Genomic DNA, 7,293 nt, shown 5'->3' with positions numbered 1-7,293 from the left:
GGTGGCGTCTCGTTGCAGGAGAGCTGGAGGTCGGGGACTCGGCTGTTTACCTCACACCTGAAGAAGGCTCCACAGCCGAAACGTTGTGTTTCTTTTCTTCTCTTTTCAGCCTGGAATAAACGTTTACTCGTTCCTTTGCAGCCTACGCATGATGACGCAGCTACCTGCTTCAACTACCTCTGCTGTTTTTTGTTTATGGGAAGCAGCAACAGCTGCTACAACCTTCCGGTGCAGTTCAAGCACCTGGCTATTTTTCAAACGGCTCAATCATGACGTGCACACCTGTGTCGAGGGAAACCAGAGCTTCTTTTACGGTCATCCAAACAGGAACTGTGGAGAAAGGCGTATTTTAATTTCAGACAGTTCATTACTGTTAACGGAGCTGCCACCAGCCTTGTTACCATAAGTACTAAGTCAATTCATTAATTCGCTTTTATTATGAATAATATAATAATTCCTTACAGTTATATAGCACTTTTCTGGATACTCCACCTGAAGTGCTTTAGAGGCAATGGGGACTCTCTCCACACACCAGCTCTCAGTGGGGTGGAGAACAGAGTGATGAAGACAGTTCATAGATTGGGATTATTAGGCCATGATTGGTAAAGGGCAGGGGAAAATTTGGACAGGACAAACACCCTTCTATACAACTGGTGCACAATACAGGTGTGTTTTTCACCCTGTATAACCGTTTCCCACACATTGTTACTGCAGTGAACAGCTGATGTTGCTTCCTGAGCTGTATGTGACAAAGATGTCTGAATAAGAGTGCGCTCTTTCTTGTCCTTTCGAGCACTTTCAGAAAAATGACTCAGCGGGCTGGTCCTCAAAGATACAGCTTTATTTGCGAGAATCCAGAGTTAAAAGACACCTAGAGATGAGCAGAAGTGAAGCTGGAAAGCAGCGCCCTGTCCAGCAGGTCATTCTGTCTCCTCCTAGGTGCTGTCGTCAACAGCCAGGTCATGAAGCAGAAGCAGATTGTTTTAACCATGCAAAGGGGTTTTTCGGTGTGGCTTCACAAAGACTGGAAGATACAAATTCATGGGTGTGTGCATGCATGTGTTCCCACTAATTCTTTGGTTCTGTAAGCTCCTTTTACAAGCTGGGCTGGTTAACTTCAACTTTTTGAAAGGATTGTTTTAATGGTTGATAATCAAGTGCTGTACAAGGTGAAAACCTCTGACTCAGTCCACTTGTGCTTTGGGGTAGCTGGTGGTCTCCTGCAAGGAGGTCACCACCCTTCAACACCTCATTGCTTTTACCTTTTCACAAATGCTCGCAAGTAGACACAATGCACCGAGTGGACAAACAAAGCTGCTACTGTGTTTGGGGGAAAACTATGTTGAACTGACCAACAGTGTCCTAAGTAGGGTTGGTCAATGCAGCAGCTGAGCTCAGCAATTGACCCATCTCTGTCCCAGGCTCTTTATTCTGTGTCCAAAGCACACGGACTCCCCCCCAGCGCTGTCCCATCCGGGTCCACCCGTTCACCTCGGTCCCTCCGAGCGACCGAGACAGCACCTCGTCTCAGCCTGGAAAACAGAAAGCAATATTTCAGAAGCTTTGCTTTCAAAAGGCAACAGCAGAATTTAAAAAAAAAAAACCTCGCAAGAGGGCAGCGGGGTGAACTCTTTGATGTTTAAAAGCCAGTCAAGTTCTTTCTCCGCGGGTCCTGCCTGTGGGTGGCTGTTCTGAGGGACGGGCCCGAGTCAGTGGACTTTCCTGAAGCCCTTACAGAGATGTAGTATGGAGACCTGAGGGTTGTTCACAACGCAGATTAGAGCAGCCCTGCAAGAGATTGGAAACTGCGGATCAGTATTTTATTTGCGAAGAATTCTGGTGGTTGGCCTGGTGGCACATTGGTTACTGGTGCTGCCTTGTAGCACTGGGAGCCTGGGTTAAATTCCTAGGGTGCTGTCTGTGTTGGTACGTTGGGTTTGTAAGTTCTCCCCCATTTTCGTGTGGGTTTCTTCTATGTGCTGTGGTTTCCTCCTATGGTACAGTCCAAAAAACATTCTGGTAGGTTAATAAGTTTCTGGAAAAATTGACGCTGGTGTGAGCGCGTGTGTCCTGTGATGGACTGGTGTGCCATCCGGAGAAGTACCCTGCCCTGCTCCTTTTGCTTGCTGGGATCGGCTTCAGCTCCCCTGTGACCCTGAAGTGGATAGAAAATGGAAGGGGGGAAAGAATTCGGGTTCGAATCTCACGCAGCCTCATTTTTGAAGGTTCTAAACCACTTTTTTCCTTTTCACTGAACCTTCTTCACAGAATTTTTTTTTATCCACCACTTTTTTTTTTCTAGCTTCTTGATCCAACACGAGTGGATCTTAAAGACATCCTGGCGACAGTCTTAAACCCACAGCTATCGCTAATGTGCCAAGGATGAAACTTAGATACATTTTCACCTACATGTTTTTTTTTTTAAGTATGATCTTCCCCAGATTAAAGATAAGGAGACTCTTTAAAGACCTTTTGAGTTTTTTGGGTGGTAGGATTACTGTGGGTTTGTTTTTCACACCAGCATAAGATTTTTTTTTTAGTTGCAGTTGCAAAGTATGTAGCAAAACAAAGAGCCTTTCAAAGTTACTCCTCTGCTGAACAGGCGTTACTTATCTTTTTTTTTTTACAGAATGAAACGGATCTGAGCCTGAAATCAATTTCCATGGGCTCAGACAGCTATAAGAGGCTATGTTAAAATGAAAGTTTCTCGGAGGCAAGGGGAAAAAAAACACTAGCCAGTGAAAGCAGGGGCAATACTGGAGAACACACAGCCTAAACCACATTCCACCGTCTGACTTGTGTGCATAGCGTTCTGTGTAGCAGTAAGCTAACTTCCTTGGGAACTTGCTCTGAAATTTAATAAGGCAAATTTTACAAATCCAATTCGGCAGTTACTTATATAAAAGATGGCTGACCGGAACACAAACTGCAAAAACATTTTGGTTTAAACAAAATATTTATAATAGGATAACTAGAGCAGTTTTACAGAGGTTGCTAAAACAGAATTGCACTCCTTTATTATGAACCAGTTTGGTATGATCTCTCTATTTTAATATTTGACTAGGAATGCCAACAGCCAAGAATGAGGGGTATTAAAAGGTTTATTGAGTGTTTTAAGTCGGAATAATTCTGCTCGCTTGGCTGAGGGCTGACCCCCTGGCCAGACGAGGAGACTGGGACCCCCCTGCAGACTGAGGAGAGACCAGCGGACCAGGGGCAGCAGCAGAGGTGGAGCTGGGATGCAAAAGATGTATGTGAGGGAGAGAAGGGGATCTTGAATGGTATTAATACTGTTTAAGTGAGGAAATGTCACGATTGATTACAAATTACAGTTAGCTGAGGGTGATGGAACTTGGCTGTTGTCCTCCCTCCCAAACATTCGTTCTATAAACTCTAATCCAATTCCTTATATGTGTTCCCCCACATTTACTGAAGGGCTACAATCGATAATTATCTTGTGAGAAAATACATTTTTACCTTAGCCATCTTTGTTTCAAAGACTTCCTTTCTCTGTTCCTGGTAAAGGCATTGGTACCCCTTTAAAAAAAACCCTAAGGCAAAGCAGTGACCACAATACAAAGCTATAAATCATAGAAACTGTGAACCTGCATTCTGGAGAACTGGAGTCCCTGTAAATTTTAATACGGGGGCAGCTGCTGTCTCGACAGTGACAAGTCTGGGTCAGGACAGGCTTTTCTCTGCTTCGTCTCTCTTACTTCAACGTCTTTCTAGGCGATCTCTCAAGTCAACACAAAGGATTGCTTGCCAAGGCCTGTAAAGATGAAAGTGAAATGGAACCATCTGTTTCTTTTTTTCCTCCTGCTCCTTTTACAACCTTAAGAGAACCTGCAGTGCAGTGGAGTTCATGCCGTGCTGTGTATGGTATTTAAAACGCGAACCCCAGCTACCGGCACCCCTGTGTGGCTAGACAGAGTCTACTGCACAGGGAAGGAGTTATCTCTCTGGGGTGCTCCTCACACCCTTGGGGTTCACCATGGATGCAACTACAATATGAAGGAGCAAGTGGAAGTTTATTCCATGCCGACAAGAGAAGAAAAGAAACAACGTTTCAGCTGTGGAGCCTTCTTCAGGTGTGTAGGTGTGCATGTGTCTTCACACACAAGAAAGCTCCACAGCCAAAAGGTTGTGTTTATTTTCTTCTCAGCTTGGAATAAACCTTTTCTTGTTTTTTTTCCAGCCTACGCATGCTGACGCAGCTACCTATTTTAACTATTGTGATACAAATGTTCACATAGTGTGTAAAGGTAAGTAATTTTGAGTTTGTCAAAACTACTACATACAGTATGTAGAGTGATGTTGCCTGTTATATGCATTTTTTTTTCTACTGGTAAAAACTGGATGAGTCAAATGAATGCTATATTAAAGCATAAATCACAAACTATCTCCAAGCTGCATTCCAAACCTGGAATCTTTTCCAAGGCTTGGGCCAAGGATACTAAGCCTCGAGTCCCTGGAGGCCCTTAGCATCCAAGGAAGGCCTTTAGACACTTAAAGGGGAACTGCAGTCCCAATTTCTGAGTTTTTAAATCTCTGTAAGAAAATAAATATATTGGCCATATCGTCAAGTTTGACAAATTCTGAATTAAGCACAAAATCATGAACTTTATGAAAGTAACGTATAGTAGCCATTTTGTTGCAAATTCCTGGTCTCCCCACCGGCGAGAGCAAGAGTTTGCACAGATTACGATGTGAAGTGGCCCTTCCTGCTCGCTAGTCACTGTAGTGACTATTGTAATACGATCTACCAGTGAACGAGTCCAGGTTGTGCAGCAGACATTTCACAGAAGTGTCCCAGTGTAATCTGCATGCAGAGTTAGCAAGTAGTATTTGTCGGCAAAGCCATCTCAAAGTCAAGAGCAATATTTCTATTGGATTTAAAGAGATTTAAAGGCTTGTGAATGCAATGTAATAGGACCGCACACATCATGGGACATTTGTTGTCTTGTTCAAAATATGGGTAAAATATGAGTTGCAAAATATGGCTCTGCACATATCTGGGAATTCAGTCTATTTTGTAATGTCAATCGGAGGTTTTACACGTTACTGTGTGCATTTTACTTTCATTGTGGTTTGAAATGAATCAGTGCGGATTCTTTCCAACCCCGAAATATAAAGATAGCGTTGCAATTCCCCTTCAAAGATCGAGACCATGATAAAAATAGCAGTGAGATATCCATGGAACAAGTAACAGGTTTATTCCATAGTGAAAAAAAGAAGAAAGAAAACAACCTTTCGGCCATGGAGCCTTCTTCATAAACCTATTACTTGTTCCTTTGCAGCCTACGCATGCTGACACAGCTACCCACTTGAGATATCCATCGTCAATTAAAAGAGTTCAAGGAACATAGATACGGACTTGTATCTATATCTAATACATAGTTTTGTTCTACCACAGGTTGTTTAGAAATCAACTCTTCATTTTTCTCGATAACAAACACCCCCACTGGATACCTTCGTCATTCATTATAAAAATAAACCCAAACTGCGATATCCATTAAGAGAAACAGGTGTTCATGTGAAGCATTATTCCCAGAACAAAAGAAAAAATACTTTTCGGTTCCACGGAACAGAAGCTAGGCTATTTTGTGAAGCTTGATTGCATGTTGGCAAAATTAGACGTTGTGCATTACTTAATATTAAACTCAGATCTCGAGAAAACACGTACTTCTAATAACGTCAGTGTGCCAACAGCACCTGTCGATGTGTCTCCTACATCTCTCCCTGTTGATGGTTAGGAAGGAAAAGCTTTGTTTTGAGATACTACTTTGCCACACATTATCGCTCTTTAATTGGGAAGATTAAAAAAAGCTCCTTTTTCGTGTAGCACGATTCTAATCGTTCCTTTAGGTGGTATTCCCACGAACATGAGTGAAGAAGACAGATTGTTTTTAATCCGTCATCAAACAGTTCCGTTTGGGTGGCAGGGCTGCAGACAACGAGTTCTTTACGTGAACTGTACAGTAAGTGTGCATATCCACCGGCTCAGTTCCGTTGCCAGTGCTGTGTTATCGCACCTGGATTACAAAGATTACCCAAGAATTTGTTTTCTAAGCGTCTGATTTTCTAATGCTAGTAAAGGCTTTACGAATTAGCAATGATAGTGTACGTTTGTGTACTCACTGGTTACACGAAAACAGAAGGAAAGGTTTCTAAAAACCAACACGGTGACCTAACTAGTCCTCAATATCGCAGGCAGCGCGAGAGTGCTACAAACGTCATTTATCGCCAAGAAAAAAAGTAAAAAGCATTCCCAAGTGGTTTTGCTATAGAGCCCTCTCCTTGCACACAGCAGAAGAGGGCACCAGAAGATGTCAATGCCTCAGCGCTGTGTTGGGACTGGGTTCGGGACAGCTGACAGAAATCACCCCGAAATAACCCCCTTGGCAGCCTCCCCTGGAACAAACCAGCGGAAGTGTGTTACTGCGTCGGCTGGCAGACTCGCTTCGAGGTGCTGCGTCTGCTCCTCCAAGAGCGGCGACACAAGTTAGATCTTTAAACCTGCAGATGAGCAGACTCCATATGGGAATTGAAACATTCGGAAAAACAGCGAGTGGGTGTTGGGAGCAAAGCGCAAGGAAGAGAGGTGGTGTGATTTTGTTCCGCGCAAAAAAAAAAAAAGTTTGTGTGTCACGATTCGTTAAGTAAGCTTCTGTTCTCGGTGTCTGGTGCGGTTTCTGGAGTAGGAAGGAAAAATAAAATCAGTGCAACGCAGTTGGGCTGCCTTTTTATCAGGGGGACTAAAAACAGGCGCTTCATTCTCCGGCTTATAACAACAGTCTCCCACGTTTCCTAAAGGCCTGCAGTTTTTAGAACGGAATCCTATTAATGAAAAAGGGCCACCTTGTTCGTGGGTCGTCCGTGCACTCCTGCTAGCGATGTTGCTCTCGCGTTTCTGATTGCCCCTAGGCGCTCTCTTCTCCTCTTCAGCGCAGGTCTCTCTACCCGGCTCTGCGGAGGAGGGCCGGCCAGGGGGAGGTGTCTCGTTGGTTCTAGCTGTCTGCCTGTGAAGAAACAGATTGAAAATAACCTCCCGAGACACACCCAGAAGCCCTCCAAGAGCAGCTGGGGGTGAACCGACCAGCGAAAGAGCAACAGACTCGCTCCTGTAACAGTCAGAAGCACGCTCCCAAGAACATCCAGCAAAACGCTAACATGCGATTTTTTCAAAAACGGTCCTATACTTATTTTACAATTGATTGCATGTGGTGTTGTTGATTTCATTGAATGAGAATTATTAACTGACGTTGGGGACGGATGACACTGACAAATCAA

The 7,293-nt window shown here is 43.9% G+C and overlaps 1 long non-coding RNA gene across 2 annotated transcripts; it reads right to left on the bottom strand.

The window, feature by feature from the left end:
• Positions 1-823: 823 nt before the first annotated feature.
• Positions 824-7,115, bottom strand: LOC138224841 (uncharacterized). Of its 2 annotated transcripts, XR_011183291.1 has the most exons (3): positions 6,862-7,115; positions 3,606-3,772; positions 824-1,788 (listed from the first exon to the last, which is right to left on the bottom strand). It is a non-coding gene; the product is annotated as an uncharacterized lncRNA (long non-coding RNA). The 2 variants fall into 2 exon arrangements; XR_011183290.1 differs by having other exon boundaries at positions 824-3,772.
• Between the last annotated feature and the right edge of the window lie 178 nt (positions 7,116-7,293).

This window comes from Lepisosteus oculatus, chromosome 23 (assembly GCF_040954835.1).
Source record: "Lepisosteus oculatus isolate fLepOcu1 chromosome 23, fLepOcu1.hap2, whole genome shotgun sequence".
NCBI classification, from domain to species: Eukaryota; Metazoa; Chordata; class Actinopteri; order Semionotiformes; family Lepisosteidae; genus Lepisosteus; species Lepisosteus oculatus.
Note: the sequence above shows the minus strand (reverse complement) of the source record. Positions and strands in the feature narration are given on the sequence as shown.